Source organism: Tupaia chinensis, unplaced genomic scaffold, assembly GCF_000334495.1.
Source record: "Tupaia chinensis unplaced genomic scaffold, TupChi_1.0 Scaffold142846_1, whole genome shotgun sequence".
Classification (NCBI taxonomy): domain Eukaryota; kingdom Metazoa; phylum Chordata; class Mammalia; order Scandentia; family Tupaiidae; genus Tupaia; species Tupaia belangeri.
The window spans coordinates 1,585,008-1,599,459 of record NW_006202691.1 but is presented as its reverse complement, the minus strand read 5'-3'; positions in this window follow the sequence as shown (position 1 = coordinate 1,599,459).

The window sequence follows — 14,452 nt, the reverse complement described above, 5'->3', positions numbered from 1 at the left end:
TGCCATGTGGGGACATAGCCAGAGGACTCCCACCAAAAGTGGTCCCTAGGCCTTGGGCCTCCAAATCATGAGTGGAATAAATCGCTATTCTCTTAGATTACTCAGTAGTTTTTGTTATTTCCAAAAAGAGGACTAGAACAAAGATACAATATCAGTTTATTAGAGCACAATCCCCACAGGGCATCCAGTTAAGCCTGAATTTCAGAAAAATAAATAATGTTTAAAGTATAAGTAGATCCCAAATAATATGTGGGACATAATTACACTAAAAAGACGTCTAATGTTAAAAAAAAAATTCGTTTTAGGTTTCTGGCCATAGGGTGCACGTGCTTGCCGGAGAGAGAGAGAGAGAGAAAGGAAGAGGGACAGTGAGAAATCACCCCCGGGGGGTGGTCACGCAGCCCTCCCTCCTCCATTCTCCTCATGGGATTTTGGGTGCACACACATGCACCCGGTGTGATTTTCAAGCCACTAGTTCTGGGACTTAACAGCATAGTCAGTCATGTGGGGGTCGAGAGCCTCAACCAGCAAGCCACCTGCCGGCCCCTCTAATGTTCACATTTAACTGGTGTCCTGTGTTGTATCCGGCTGCCTGTGCACATGTGGGGCCCTGGGGTGCTCTGGCTGTGTGTTCTGTTTGGGAACTACCACGTGAGGAAATATTGTGGCTTTTCCATTCTACTTCCCTCTCCCGACTTTGGAGCTGTTCTTCTGAACAAGGCTGAGGTCCCCTTCCCAGCCCCTGGGCCCCAGTTATCCACACAGCCTGCTGCAAAGAGAGACTGCAGCGAGACAGTGAACTCAGTTTCCTGAAGTGTCAGAGTGTTTTGTTTCATTTTTTAATTGCCAAAGGGTGTACATACTTGCCAGAGAGAGAGATGGAGATAGAGAGAGAAAGAAAGCACTTCCCTGCAGGGTGTGGTCACACCACAATCGTTTTTCCTCCATTTTTCTATCCCATGAGTATTTTAAGCAGGCACATACATGTGCCTCACATGTTTTTTCAAGCCTCCAGGGCAAAGATTTGAACCACTGTCAGCCTCGTGGGATCCAGCTCCCTGTGCACAGCACTTAACCACTGCACTATGGAGCTGGTCTGTGTCGGTGTTTTTCTTAAGGGTCAAAATAACTTGATATACAGCCAACACCTATGACAATCAGCTATCCCAGTTCACCCAACCATTTTTTCTTTTACGAGAGATTTTTGCTACAGGGTGCACATGCTCACCAGAGAGATAGAAAGTGAGAAATCAACCCCCAGGGGGATGGCCACACCACAACCCCTTCTCCTCCGTTCTCCTCTAGGGATCTTGGGCATGCGTGCACATGTGCCCTGCGTGAGTTTTTAAGTCACTGGGTCCAAGAGTTGAACCACAGTTGATTACGTGGGTCCAGAGACGTAACCATTTTGCCATCTGCTGGTTCCTACCCTGTTTCAGTGAGATCCTCGCTGTCCCCGAACATGGCCACCTGTGCCATGAAGGCTAGTTCTGTGACTGCCACTGCTTTGCCTTCTCCTTGCCCTCCAGGCCCCGCCTTTCAGGATCACAGAAGAGGGACCACATCCAATCCACTCTCCTTGGTTCTGCTTGGTGGATACCAGCGGTCTCTGTGGGACCGACACCAGGGATGAGCCAGCAAGTGTCAGCTTCTCTCTCTTCACCTCTGACCCTCAAAAAGCAGCCACAAGTTCCTTCATCAAGTGACATGAGTCCAGAATAAGCTCACTCTGGAGCGGGAGTGGGGGTGATGATCTGGCGGGAACTTCTACTTTGCCCCACACTGATCTTGAGTGCCAGGTCTGAACAATCTCACAGTGGGGACTATGGGCTCCCACAAGATATGTCCGTGTCCTAATTCCTGCGAGGCTGGAAAAGGATCTGTATAGATGTCATTGACTTAACAATCTTGAAATGAGGACATCGCCCTGGATTATCTGTGTGGACGCTGGATCCAATGACCACTGTCCTTCTAATGACGGAGGCCCAGCCACATGGCTCAGTGTCAGAGCCATAGGGAGAATAGGGTTTGTGTCCCAGGGTGACTCGTACGTGTAGGGTGCCCAAGCACAAGCCTGGGATCTGGCTGGCTGGAAAAGGCTATGGAGAGGATCGTGGTGTGAGACTCGGTTAAGGTGCTAGTCCCAATCAAGCAACCAACTAGTCATTCAATAAATTAATGAGGAGGGTGGGAAATGGCAGAGGGTAAGAGGGAGGGAATCAAGGAGAACAACAGCAACAAAAGAAGTAAAATATGTAAGGAACAAGAAATGGAAAACTATTTGTTGAAGATAACATGTATGGTAATATTTTTTATTGAGCCAATATACAGTATATTCTGGATGGAAAAATTCATTTTGCATGCTGCAGTGATATAAAGTCAATGAATGTAAAATAAATACTTTTTTTTTCTTTTTTTTGAGAGGTTTTTGCTATAAGGCGCATGTGCTCGCCAGACAGACAGAGAGAGATAGAGAGACAGAGAGCGAGAAATCACCCCCCAGGGGGGATGGCCACGCTGCAATCCCTTCTCCTCCATTCTCCTCTCGGGATCTTGGGCACGCACGCACACGCGCTGGCGTGAGTTTTAAGCCACCGGGTTCAGGACGTGAACTGTGGTCTACTACATGGGAGTCCAGCGACATAGCTATTATGCTAACTGCTGGTCCCAATAAATACTTTTTTTTTTCTTTGAGAGGTTTTTCACTATAGGTCGCGTGCGCTCTCCAGACAGACAGAGAGAGACATAGAGACAGAAAGCAAGAAATCACCCCCCAGGGGGGATGGTCACGCCACAATCCCTTCTCCATTCTCCTCTTGGGATCTTGGGCACACGCACACGCGCCCGGCGTGAGTTTTAAGCCACCGGGTCCGGGACACGAACCGCAGTCGACTACGTGGGAGTCCAGCGACATAGCCATTACGCTAACTGCTGGTTCCCCCAATAAATACTTTTTTTAAAAAAGTGAAGCAGAAGAAGATTTCACACACACACACACACACACACACACACACACAGAAGGCCATGTGAACATGAAGGAAGAGACTGGAGCGAGGCAGCCCTGGGCCAAGGAATACCCACAGCCCGAGAGACAAGGAATTGTTCTCCCTGCGAGCTTCTGCAGGGAACACAGCCTGCCCATAACTGGATGTCAGACTCCTGGCTTCCAGAATTGTGAGAGAATACATTTCTGTTGCTTCAAGGCACCACGTGTGTGGCAGTTTAAAGTTAAGGGCTGGTCTTAGTGGCAGTGGGGGACAGGGGAGTGCCTGTGGCTTGCATGGACCCTCAGTAGTTCCCAGAATCCTGAGGGAAATAGGAGCTCCCTCAGAGAGGTGGGGCAGGTGGCAGGCAGCGCTGACTCCTGGGCAGACATGCAGCAGAGCGGAGTTTGATAGCCGTCAAAGGGATCCGAGCTGGGGCTCAGGAGACAAGCAGAAGAGGTGTTTCAGAGAGAGCATGGTGGACCTGGATACCAAGGGAGACTGGCAGGCACGGCAGCCTCCAAAGAGCAGCAGACCTGAGGGTGGGGAGGGTGGATGGGATGGGATCAGCTGGGATGGGATGGGAGGGCAGCAGAGCAGGGCCTGGAACCCGCCGCTGAGACCCCCTCACATTGATACGTCCGCGGCTGGAAGGGGGACCTGGGAAATGCTGTGACTTCAAAATAGGCCTGAACGTTAGAATTCCAAATTGTATCTATGCCCTGACGCAGCCACAAATATGTATGTGTGTATGTGTGCGTGTGCATATGTACTTGTGTGCGTGTGTGTGTAGACATATACAGAAACATGAGAAAATTACGGGAGAGATTTATGAGCTGGTTTTTCACTCATTTTGAAAGTTGTTAATTAAGTTGCAACCCTGTTTAAAGAACAAAAGAAACACAGAATAAGAAGTTTGGGGGTTAATATGGAAAAATAAGGAGCCCCTGAGTGTTCTGGAGGAAAGGTGGGGTGGGGAGGGGAAGAGGAAAGGCGACGAAGACAATGGTCAGGAAGACGGTATAGCCAGCTCTGTGAAGACGGTGTGACAGAGGTCGGGAGACCGGCAGAGGGCTGCGCATATGCCAGGAGATGTGAGGTGTGACCACGTCCGTCTGGAAGAACGGAGCCGGAGGAGGGAGTCTGCAGCCGCCCAGGCCGGCCGCTCGCCTGCACTCCACTGCCCTCTAGTGGCCATCTCCGGAAGCAAGTCAAACCTTTCAGGGGCTTCCTCGGAACAGCGCAGGAGCATTTGGGAGCCCAGAGAAGGCGCTCCTTGCTCTTTAGCCAGAGCACAGAGCACTTCTGCCGGAGGATGGTAGTTTTTAACAATGGGCCAGCCCAGTTGGAAGGCCTGTGACAGAAAATGACATCGGCAAAAGCATGGAGACTTGAGGCTACTGCTCCTATCAGGGAAAGCAAGTTCTTTGGTTAGGATGGTAGGCTGTGGGGGGTGGAACAGGACGTGACCCACCCAAGGTCACACAGCCGCTAAGAAAATTCTAACTCAAATGTGCTGGATCCACAGTCTGTGCTGTAGACTGCTATACGATGTCACCTACAGAGGGCCTACTGTGGGCTAGACCCTTCCTTCACACACAGTATCTGATTTCATCCTCCCAGCAGCAATGCAAGGAAGGCATGATTGGACCATTTTTTAAATGAGAAAACTGAGTTTCAGAGAAATTAAGTATGTTGCCCGAAGTCACGCAGCTAGCACGCAGTGATATGGGGAGTCCACCAGTGTGCGTTCTCATTTTCTGGGACAGCCGTCTTCGTCTGTGAGCTCCCTACTCTCCCACCATGGAAGGAGCTTGACCTAATGCTGGTGTTCTCTAGGGTGGTTTCCAAGATCTGGCATGTGCTGTCACTGAAGGAGAGACCCGCCTGTGAGCTGCAGGGGACTTTGGAAGAGAAACCAGCCACTGCCTCGCCCTGGCCCAGCAGAGGGAGCCAGGGCTGCAACACTGGGACCTCACTGTCCTCCCACCTGTAGCGTGGACCCACTGAAGCCTGGGGAGGGGGTCGAAGCAGCCCGCTGGTGTAGCTCGGCCAGCCCCCAAGCATCTGGAGGATGGACAGCACAGACCTCCTCCATGAGCTCATGCAGCCAGCACCAGAACTGGCTTCCAACAGGCTCTCATCAGCCCAGGGGGTGAGAATTCTGGCAAGGGGAGGGAACGGGGGACAACTTGGCCTTTTGTTTTTCAAACCGTTCCATACTGCCAAGCCCCCACTCCCACTTCCCCCCCAACCTTCCCTACCCGCCCAGAAAACAACCACCCCTGGGTTCAGGTCACCCACCCAGGCCTACTGAGTGCTTCAGAGGCCCAGTTGCATTGCAGCCAGAACAGAGCACATCTAGAAAGATAACTCTGCAGCAAACAAAAATCTACACATCAAATAATGCAGCCCCCAGTGAAAGAACCGGCTTGAGATGATCCATTGCTTTGGGTTATCCGATTGTTAATGCCCACCTGTGCGGAAACTCGGTCTGGGCTTAGTTGTTTTACAGGCTTGGAGTTAAGGCGGGGGACTCTAACGTGCATGTGGAAAAGCGTGTCACCAGACGCACCACAGGCACAATGACCTGGAAGGGCATGTCCTTGGCTCTCCCAAATCAGGAATTCTGTTACTGGGCCCAAAGCCATTGGTAAGGAGGAGCAGAACTTTCCCCTTCTTTGCAAACTTGTTGCTCGCGTTGTTTTTTTCCCCACCAGCACGTATGACTCGTATCCTGCACTGATGCGCTAAGACACCTGGTGGAAAGTGCAGCCGGGGGGCGTGTGCAGGGGACTCTGTGGCCCCTGGACCTTGGTAACCTTGATGGCCTTCTCAAGCCAGACAGCTGAGGATGTGGGGTGAGCAGAACAGAGGAGAAAAGGAACTGCGGGCACCCTGCTGGGACCTACAGGCCTGTTCTGCATTCCTTTGGCAGGTCACCACAATGGCCACATCATGCCCAGCTCTGATCGGCCACCAGCTGCTTTTCTATTTCTTGGGGCATTCCTCAGCCCACCACTAATGTGAGCTTCTCTAGGCTGAGGCTTTCTCTTCCAGGCCTCCTGCTCAGCTGGCAGTCCTGGGCCAGGCCGGCACACTTACTTGCTCCCCTGGGGAAGAAGCCCGGTGGTCCTGCAGCTCTCCTGGGCCAGCCCAGACAGTTAGCCCAGTCAGCAGGGGCAGGACGGTGGAATTAAACTACCTATGTCCTGGGGCTATGAAAGGCCCAAGGTTATTCCCAACAGAAAAGCCCAGCTGCCTCCAGGAAGCTCTCAGGGTGTCCAGGGCCACGCAGTCCTGACAAAACCCTAGGAACCCACAGGATGGTGGGTCTGGCTGTGACCTCCCAAGTGAACTCCGCTCATGACTGAGCCAGGGCCTCCAGTTCCCCTCAAGCTCAGCTCAGCTCCACCAGGCCAGGAGCTGCCCCCGACAGCCCGGGCCAGCGTGGCTCTTAGCCTCCCCTGGGGACAGTAATAGAGCCACAGCAGTACCTCGTCTGAGAACAGCACTCGAGAGTTTTTATAGCACACTGACAGCCCCGTGGTAGAACCCCAGGAGGAAGGCAGGCAAGGGGGTCACCCTGGGAAACTGAGTCACTCACCTCAGGTCCCTAGGGTCTCAGGCTGGTGGAAGCCAGTCTGGAGCCCATGTCTAGGGCTCCTAGGCAAGGACTGTCTAGGTACCCGCGAGTAGGGGGGAGGAGTTGGCCAGGCAAGGCAGTCAGGAACATTCTTGAAGGAGAGGATGGAGCAGAAAGGAAGCCTCAGAGGCCGCCCTGCTCCAGGAAGCCTGGGTCCACACATGGCCGGAGCCGGGAGGAACACCAGAAGAAGAAGGTCAGGCAGGCAGTGCTCAGAGCCTGGGGTATCCAAGGTGGGACAGGGCAGCCAGCCACGGGAACCCACGAGCAAAGACGTCCATGGGGAGGGTACGTGTACCCACCCCTGATATGCAGCAGATGTTAAATTAACGGAATTTGAAAAAAGAAGGGAGGCAGGAGGGAGGGAACAGATGGCCCAGCCAGATCATCCTCGTCCCTGAGGGAATTAAAGAATAAAATTGTCATCGGTGAGGATCTTTCACTGAATAAGCTGTTGTGAGCTTGTAGAGACGAAACCCTTTAAGAGTCAGGGACAGATCTTCCAGGGATGAGTTGAGGAAGTCCCCCCCCTCCGCCCCCCAGTCTAAGTTTCACAGGTGGTTCCGGTTCTGGACACAGGAGCAGCCATGAGAGCTCTGCGGGGCCCCATGCAGGGGAAGGGGACATCTCCGAACGACACATATGACGTGTGTGAGCACAGGACTAGCGAGGTGTCGGGATCCGGAGTGACCCTGCATGACCTCGGGCGAGTCGCCCAACATTCAGGGCCTCAGATTCCCTGCCTGTAACAGGAGGATGCCAACGTCTACGCACACTAGGGTGTTTTAGCTGAGGTTCACCCACGTCATGTGGGCTGGGACCTCAGGACTCCACGGGCACAAGGGACTCTAACTCATCCCAAGAAGAAAGGCGGACGGTCACTGCCCAAGTGGACAAGCATATTCATGGGAAGGGATAGGAGAGAGGACGGGCAGCACGACCACGTGGTGCTGGTCACTCGGGTCACCTGGAGCCGGCCACCCGCACCTTGGAGGCTGCAGCCTGAGAAGACGTCAGGAAAGGCTGCTCACCTAAGAATCTCGGGCACACCCTGGGGACCAAGGCCACCCAGCCTAGAACAGACAAGTGGCCCTTCTCAAGCTCTGGCAGTCCCGGAGGCAGGGGAGGAATGAGGTCGGGGAGGTGCCTCCTGGGACAGCCCTGAAGGGGAAACTTGGACGTCCCGCTCAGAGGCTGGGACAGGTGGAGAGACTGAGAAAGACCATTAGTTCCTGTTCGGGGGACCATTTTTGACCCAGACTTGCATGGCTGGGGAGATGGCGGGGCTAGATTCTTGAGAATCAGCTGAGCTGACAGCTGTGGAAGAATTTTACAACGGTGCAGGGAGAGCTGGACAAACAGGGCATTTTACATCGGCCCTTCCAGACACAGCCCTGGTAGAACGCCCCTCTGTGAAGTGCTGGCCACAACACGGTAGAGCTCTGCAGAGCGCCAGACATCCCAGTAAGGTGGAGCCTGGCGGAAGAAGCGGGCGGGACCTTGGGCTGCCCCAGAAGCCTGGTAGGTATCCTGCACCAGGCGGTGTTTACCCTCCCACCTGATCATAGTCAACAGAGTTCTTTTTTTTTTTTTTTTTTTTTTTTTTTTAACAGAGTTCTATTTTGCACAATGTTCCTTTGTGTGCTTTTGGTTGAGAAACTGTATTTTCTTTTTTCCTGGTCACAATGGCTAAGATATGGAAACAACCCAAATGTCCACGAACAGATGAATGAAGACAGAAAATGTAGTATATACGTATGATGCGATATTATTCAGGCTAAAAAAAAAAGGAGGAAATCCTACCAATTGTGATGGTATGAATGAACCTAGAGAAACTAGGACAGGTACTGCATGCTCCCACTGAGAGGAGGGGTCTAAAATAGTGAGACTCGCAGATGCTGAGTAGAATGGTGCTTGTGGGTGGGGGCTGAAGGGAGGGGAAGCAGAGAAATGGTATTCCGCGGGTATAAAGTTTCTGTCATGCAAAAAGGATCAATTCTGGAGGTTTATAGTACAACACAGTGCCTGTAGTTAGCCATAGTCCAGTGCCTTTTAAACTGTTAAGAGGATAGCTCTTATGTTCGATGTTCACACCACACACGCACACACACACACACACACACAAGAATGCAGGGGAGTTTTGGAGGTGGTGAAGGCTTAGTGCCTGGGTGCTGGCAGTGGGATCACAGGTCTATGCATCTGTCCAAACTCATCAAGATGAACACTTAAAATGTGTGCGATTTTTCACATATCAAAAAATCTCCTCAATAAAGATTTCAAATATGATCAACTTTCTGTTTGGTTTGGTTTTCCCCAGAGACAGAGAGAAGGAAAGTAAGAAAGCCCCCCCACCTGTTTTTTGTAAAAAAGGTTTTTTTTTTTTTTTTTTTTTTTTTTTTAACAGAGTTCTATTTTGCACAATGTTCCTTTGTGTGCTTTTGGTTGAGAAACTGTATTTTCTTTTTTCCTGGTCACAATGGCTAAGATATGGAAACAACCCAAATGTCCACGAACAGATGAATGAAGACAGAAAATGTAGTATATACGTATGATGCGATATTATTCAGGCTAAAAAAAAAAGGAGGAAATCCTACCAATTGTGATGGTATGAATGAACCTAGAGAAACTAGGACAGGTACTGCATGCTCCCACTGAGAGGAGGGGTCTAAAATAGTGAGACTCGCAGATGCTGAGTAGAATGGTGCTTGTGGGTGGGGGCTGAAGGGAGGGGAAGCAGAGAAATGGTATTCCGCGGGTATAAAGTTTCTGTCATGCAAAAAGGATCAATTCTGGAGGTTTATAGTACAACACAGTGCCTGTAGTTAGCCATAGTCCAGTGCCTTTTAAACTGTTAAGAGGATAGCTCTTATGTTCGATGTTCACACCACACACGCACACACACACACACACACACAAGAATGCAGGGGAGTTTTGGAGGTGGTGAAGGCTTAGTGCCTGGGTGCTGGCAGTGGGATCACAGGTCTATGCATCTGTCCAAACTCATCAAGATGAACACTTAAAATGTGTGCGATTTTTCACATATCAAAAAATCTCCTCAATAAAGATTTCAAATATGATCAACTTTCTGTTTGGTTTGGTTTTCCCCAGAGACAGAGAGAAGGAAAGTAAGAAATCACCCTTCAGGGGCAATGGCCACACCACAATCCCATCTCCTCCATTCTCCTCCTGGGATTTTGGGCATGCACGCACACATGCCCACACGCCCAGCCTGATTTTCAAGCTGCCAGGTCTGGGACTCAAACCAGAGTCGACCTTGTGGAAGTCCAGCATCTTAGTCACCACACCACCTGCTGGCCCCCCCATCGAACATGTTTTAAAAACAAAAAGAAACGGTCATTTTCCCTTTAACACAAAACCAGAGGTACTAGACAAAAAGAAAATATATATGTGCAGGGAGCTGCCAGCAGCACTCCTTCTTCTGGAAATTTTGTACCCAGCTCTTCATACCTCCTTCTCTAAGACTGTCTTCCCACCCACTCCTCTCCCTCAAGCCCAGCCCGGTCAGCCAGAGCTCTTAAGTCAGCCCTCTAGTGCCAGAGTGCACAGGGCTTCTGCCACTGTCCTGGCCCATGGCAGCTCCTTACCAAACGTGGGTCCCTTGCTTTCTCCAGCCTTCTCTCACCTCCCTTCCTCCCTTCCCATTCTATTCCATTCCTTCCCCCTCTCCCCCTTTTTTCCTTCCCTTCCCTCCCCTCCTCTCCCCTCTCCTCTCCTCTTCCTTCCTTCTCTTCCCATCTCTTCCTTTAACTTCTTTTCTTTTCTTTTCTCTTCAGTTTCTTTTGCAAGAAGACTTAGTCAAGTTACTTTAAGGCAAAGAGGTTTTATCAGCGAGAAAGACATGACTGGGAAGGGAAACAGACAGGAACTCCCAGGTCCCAAGCAGCTCCCCTCTCTGTCAGTCTCCCAACAGCCGAGTGACCCATTCGAATCTCTCTCCTCCTTTTGCCTGCTTCTTCATCAGTTCTGCTTGCCCTTGGTAAGACTCAGCCATCCCATAGCCTCTCCTCCGGGGAGCACTTGTGGACAGGCCAGAGGGAAGGTGCAGATTGGCAGGGGAGCAGGGGCATGGAGGCCTGCCCAGGGAAGAATCAAAAATAGGATCACTGACCTCTCCGATGAGAAATCAGCCCTGCTTTCTTTTTTCTTTTTTTCCTTTTCCTTTTTCTTTCTTTCTTTTTTTCTTTTTTTTCTTTTTTTGGTTTTTTTTGAGAGAGAGATTTTTGCTATAGGGCGCATGTACTTGCCAGAGAGACAGAGACAGAAAGCAAGAAACCACCCCCCACCCTGGGGGGGTGGCCATGCCACAATCCATCCCCTTCCATTCTCCTCTCAGGATTTTGGGCACGCACGCACATGCACCCACCATGAGTTTTAAGTCACTGGGTCCAGGACTTGAACCACAGTCTATTACATGGGAGTCCAGCAATGTAACCATTACACCATCTGCTGGTTCCTCAGCCCCTCTTTCTTAAGGCAAAGCAGACTGTGCAGAGGCCAAGTTTTGAGATTCCCACCTTCCTCTGCTACACACTGATCTTGAGAAAGTGACTTAACTTCTTGATTCCTTCACCTGGAATATGGAGCTAATTAAAATAGCAACGTCACAGATGTGTTGTGAGGATCCACGGGAAGCTCTTGGTGACCAGAGGGAATACTGAATAAATGTAGCTATTATTACAATTACTATCTCACCACTACTTAACTGCTGACGTGAAGCAAGCGTGCAGGCCTCCTGATCCTGGATCCAGCGTTCTTTCCGACACGTCACTCTGCATGTGCACCTGGCCTTCACTCAGAGGCCAAACCTCACGCTCAGCAAAACGAACAGATGGTCACTGCCCCTCATACCCTTTAATCGAGCCGTATGGAACAGGGAACTGCACCTGAGATCTGACCCTCGGGAACAGAGAGCTGGAGGACACAGGAGTTCAACAGTGCAGCTGCCAGGTCCCCTGGGAAGCCATCTGGCTGCTCTTGTTAGCATTTCATTATGGAAACATCGGGAACCAAAAATAGAAGTTCTTAAAGGTAGCATAGCCCCAAACAGCTGCTGGAGAATTCCAAGAATCAACCACCAGGGAGCACTGTTGGCCCATGCAGGTGGTAGCCAGGGGACCAGAGCAAGTTGGCAGTTTGCAGGAAACACCCAGAACCCTTTAGCAGCAAAACCCAACAGCCTTTAGCACGGTGTGCTCCAGGCTGCCCTGCGCAGGCTCCTGAGGCTGGAGTCCCTCAGATCATCAGCTCCAGGTCCTAGAGAACTCACTTAGCAACTCAGCCCACTGTTCTCCTCCCTGGGGGCCCTTGAGAACAGGGCAGATGGCACTGTTCAATCTCTGCTGATTCTTCACCCCCAGGACCTAGCAAGACACAGGACACATAATAGGCATGAAGCATGCATCTGGAAGGCTGAGGAACGGACGAGCGCAGTCCATGCCGTTGGCACATGGTGGGGAGTGCCAAGATCAAATTGCCGACAGATCACGTTAAAGATCTGATTGGCTAGACCAGCAGATGGTTTAATGGTTACCTCACTGGAATCCCACATGGCCAACTGAGGTTCAAGTCCTGGACCCGGAGGCTTGAAACTCACACCAGGTGCATGTGTGTATGTGCCCAAGGTCCTGAGAGGAGAATGGAGTAGAAGGGACTGCAGTGGCAATCCCTCCTGGGGAGTATTTCTTGCTTTCTGTCTCTCTGTCTCTCAGGCAAGCACATACGCCCTATAGCAAAAAATCTCTCTAAAAATAAATAAATAAATAAATAAATAAATAAATAAATAAATAAAACGTGGCATGGTGGTTAAGGGTGCTGGCCTCCCACATGACTGACTGTGGTTCAAGTCCCAGTCCTGGTAGCTTGCTTTCTTACTGTCTCTCTCTTGCTTTCACTCTGTCTCTCTCTGGTCAAATTTAAAATAAATAAATAAATAAATAAATACCATTAAATAAAAAATAATTCTTTACAAAAAATCTGATTGACATTCGTGAGCAATTCATGAGCCAGGCAGCATCCTGTCTACAAGACAGAAAGGAGCTCCGGTGACCTGAGCAGAGGGCTGGGCTTCATAGGCAGAAGGGGCTGAAGAAAGAAATAAGGAACAAGAAGCAGATCGGGGCTGGCTCCGCGGCACAGCAGTACTGAGAGAAACCAGATCCCACAGGACAACTGCGGTTCAAATCCCCAGCGAAGCAGCCTGGAACATGCCGAGCACGTGTGCAAGTGCCTCAAATCCAACACGCTGAAGGTCTGAGGAAGGGGATCTCAGTGTGAGCAGACCCTCTGGAGGGTGTGCCTCTCTCTCTCTCTCTCCCTCTCTCGTGCACACGTACATTTGTTCTATCATGAATAAAAGGAAAAATAGTTTTTTTAAAAAAGCAGCAGCGGTTTGACTGTTTCAAAGTTACTTTTAAAAAAGATTAATTCGGGGACTAGCGGTTAGTGTAATGGCTATGTCGCTGGACTCCCATGTAGTCGACCGGGGTTCAAGTCCAGTACACGGTGGCTTAAACTCATGCCAGGTGTGTGTGCGTGCGTGCCCAAGATCCCAAGAGAAGAATGGAGGAGAAGGGATTGCAGCATGGCCATCCCTCCTGGGCGATGATTTCTCGTTTTTGTCTCGCTCTTTCTCTGTCTCTCTGGCGAGCACATGCGCCCTATAGCAAAAATCTCTCAAGAAGAAGATTAATTTTATTTATCTTTTATTAGTATTAGTACTATAGTTTTAGTTTTAGTATTAGTATTAGTATTAGTATTAGTATTAGTATTTGCTACGGGGCTCACACGCTTACCAGAGAAAGATGGGTGGGGAGGAGTTAAGAAAGCTAGCCACTGAACTGGAGTCCAGTGCCTTAACCACTATATCACCTGCTGGCCCCCAAAGTTACTTTTCTTATAGGGAATTGCTGACTTCATGGAATATGACTGGCATCTCTCTCCCATTTCTCGGGGGTCAGCTCTTACCTGTAAGCAGTGAAGGTTCCCATTTTGTGCTGTGGAAACACTGAGAGTGCCTCCATTTTGGGTTGGTCTGTTGGAACCTTCTGCAGCTCATTCCACATCAATGGCCTCCCATAAATTTTATATAACAAAAGGAAGCTGAGTTTTGAAGGGAGATTCGAGCCAGTGGAGTGGTATGAAACAGAGAGGGTCGTGGGAAGCTAGACGGGAAAGAGAAAGAAGGAAAGCACCAGATGGGGCATCACCCTGTCCCAGCTGCCCTGGGGCAGGCAGAGTGAGGCTTCTGCTCCCCTACAAGACTGCACCTGCAGGGTCAAGGCAGAACAGGACCTCAGGGTAGAAGTAAGACCACACTGACATCTCAGCTCTGGCACCTGGCCACTAACAGTGGGCAGAGATGTGGTTTCCCTGCAAGTGACTTCTCTGGACCTCTCATCACCTGCAGCACGTCGGCCCCTCCTTGCGGAGAGTCAAATGGAGCGCCAAATACCTGGTGTGCTCACGTGGCTCACGCCCGGCTCAGGGCAGTTGCCGTCCAAGCATCATCAATGCTGCACGGACTTGGACATGAGCCCCGCTGGGACCTTGGCAGCGCCCATGGGGCAGTGAGTAGCTGGGGCAGGAAGCAGGTTTTGCTGAGAGAACAGAACCAGGGAGCTAGACTGTGTGGAGGTATCACAGCCCCCATGGAGCAAGCTTAGCAGGCGGAGAGGTGAGAGGAGCAGAAGCCTCACTCTCAGACAGGGAGAAGACCGTGGCAGCCGGTGGACGAGGCCAGGTCCGAATGGGGCTGTACTCACAGCCCCCTCCGCCCCAATCTTAAGCTGCCACTTGCCCACCC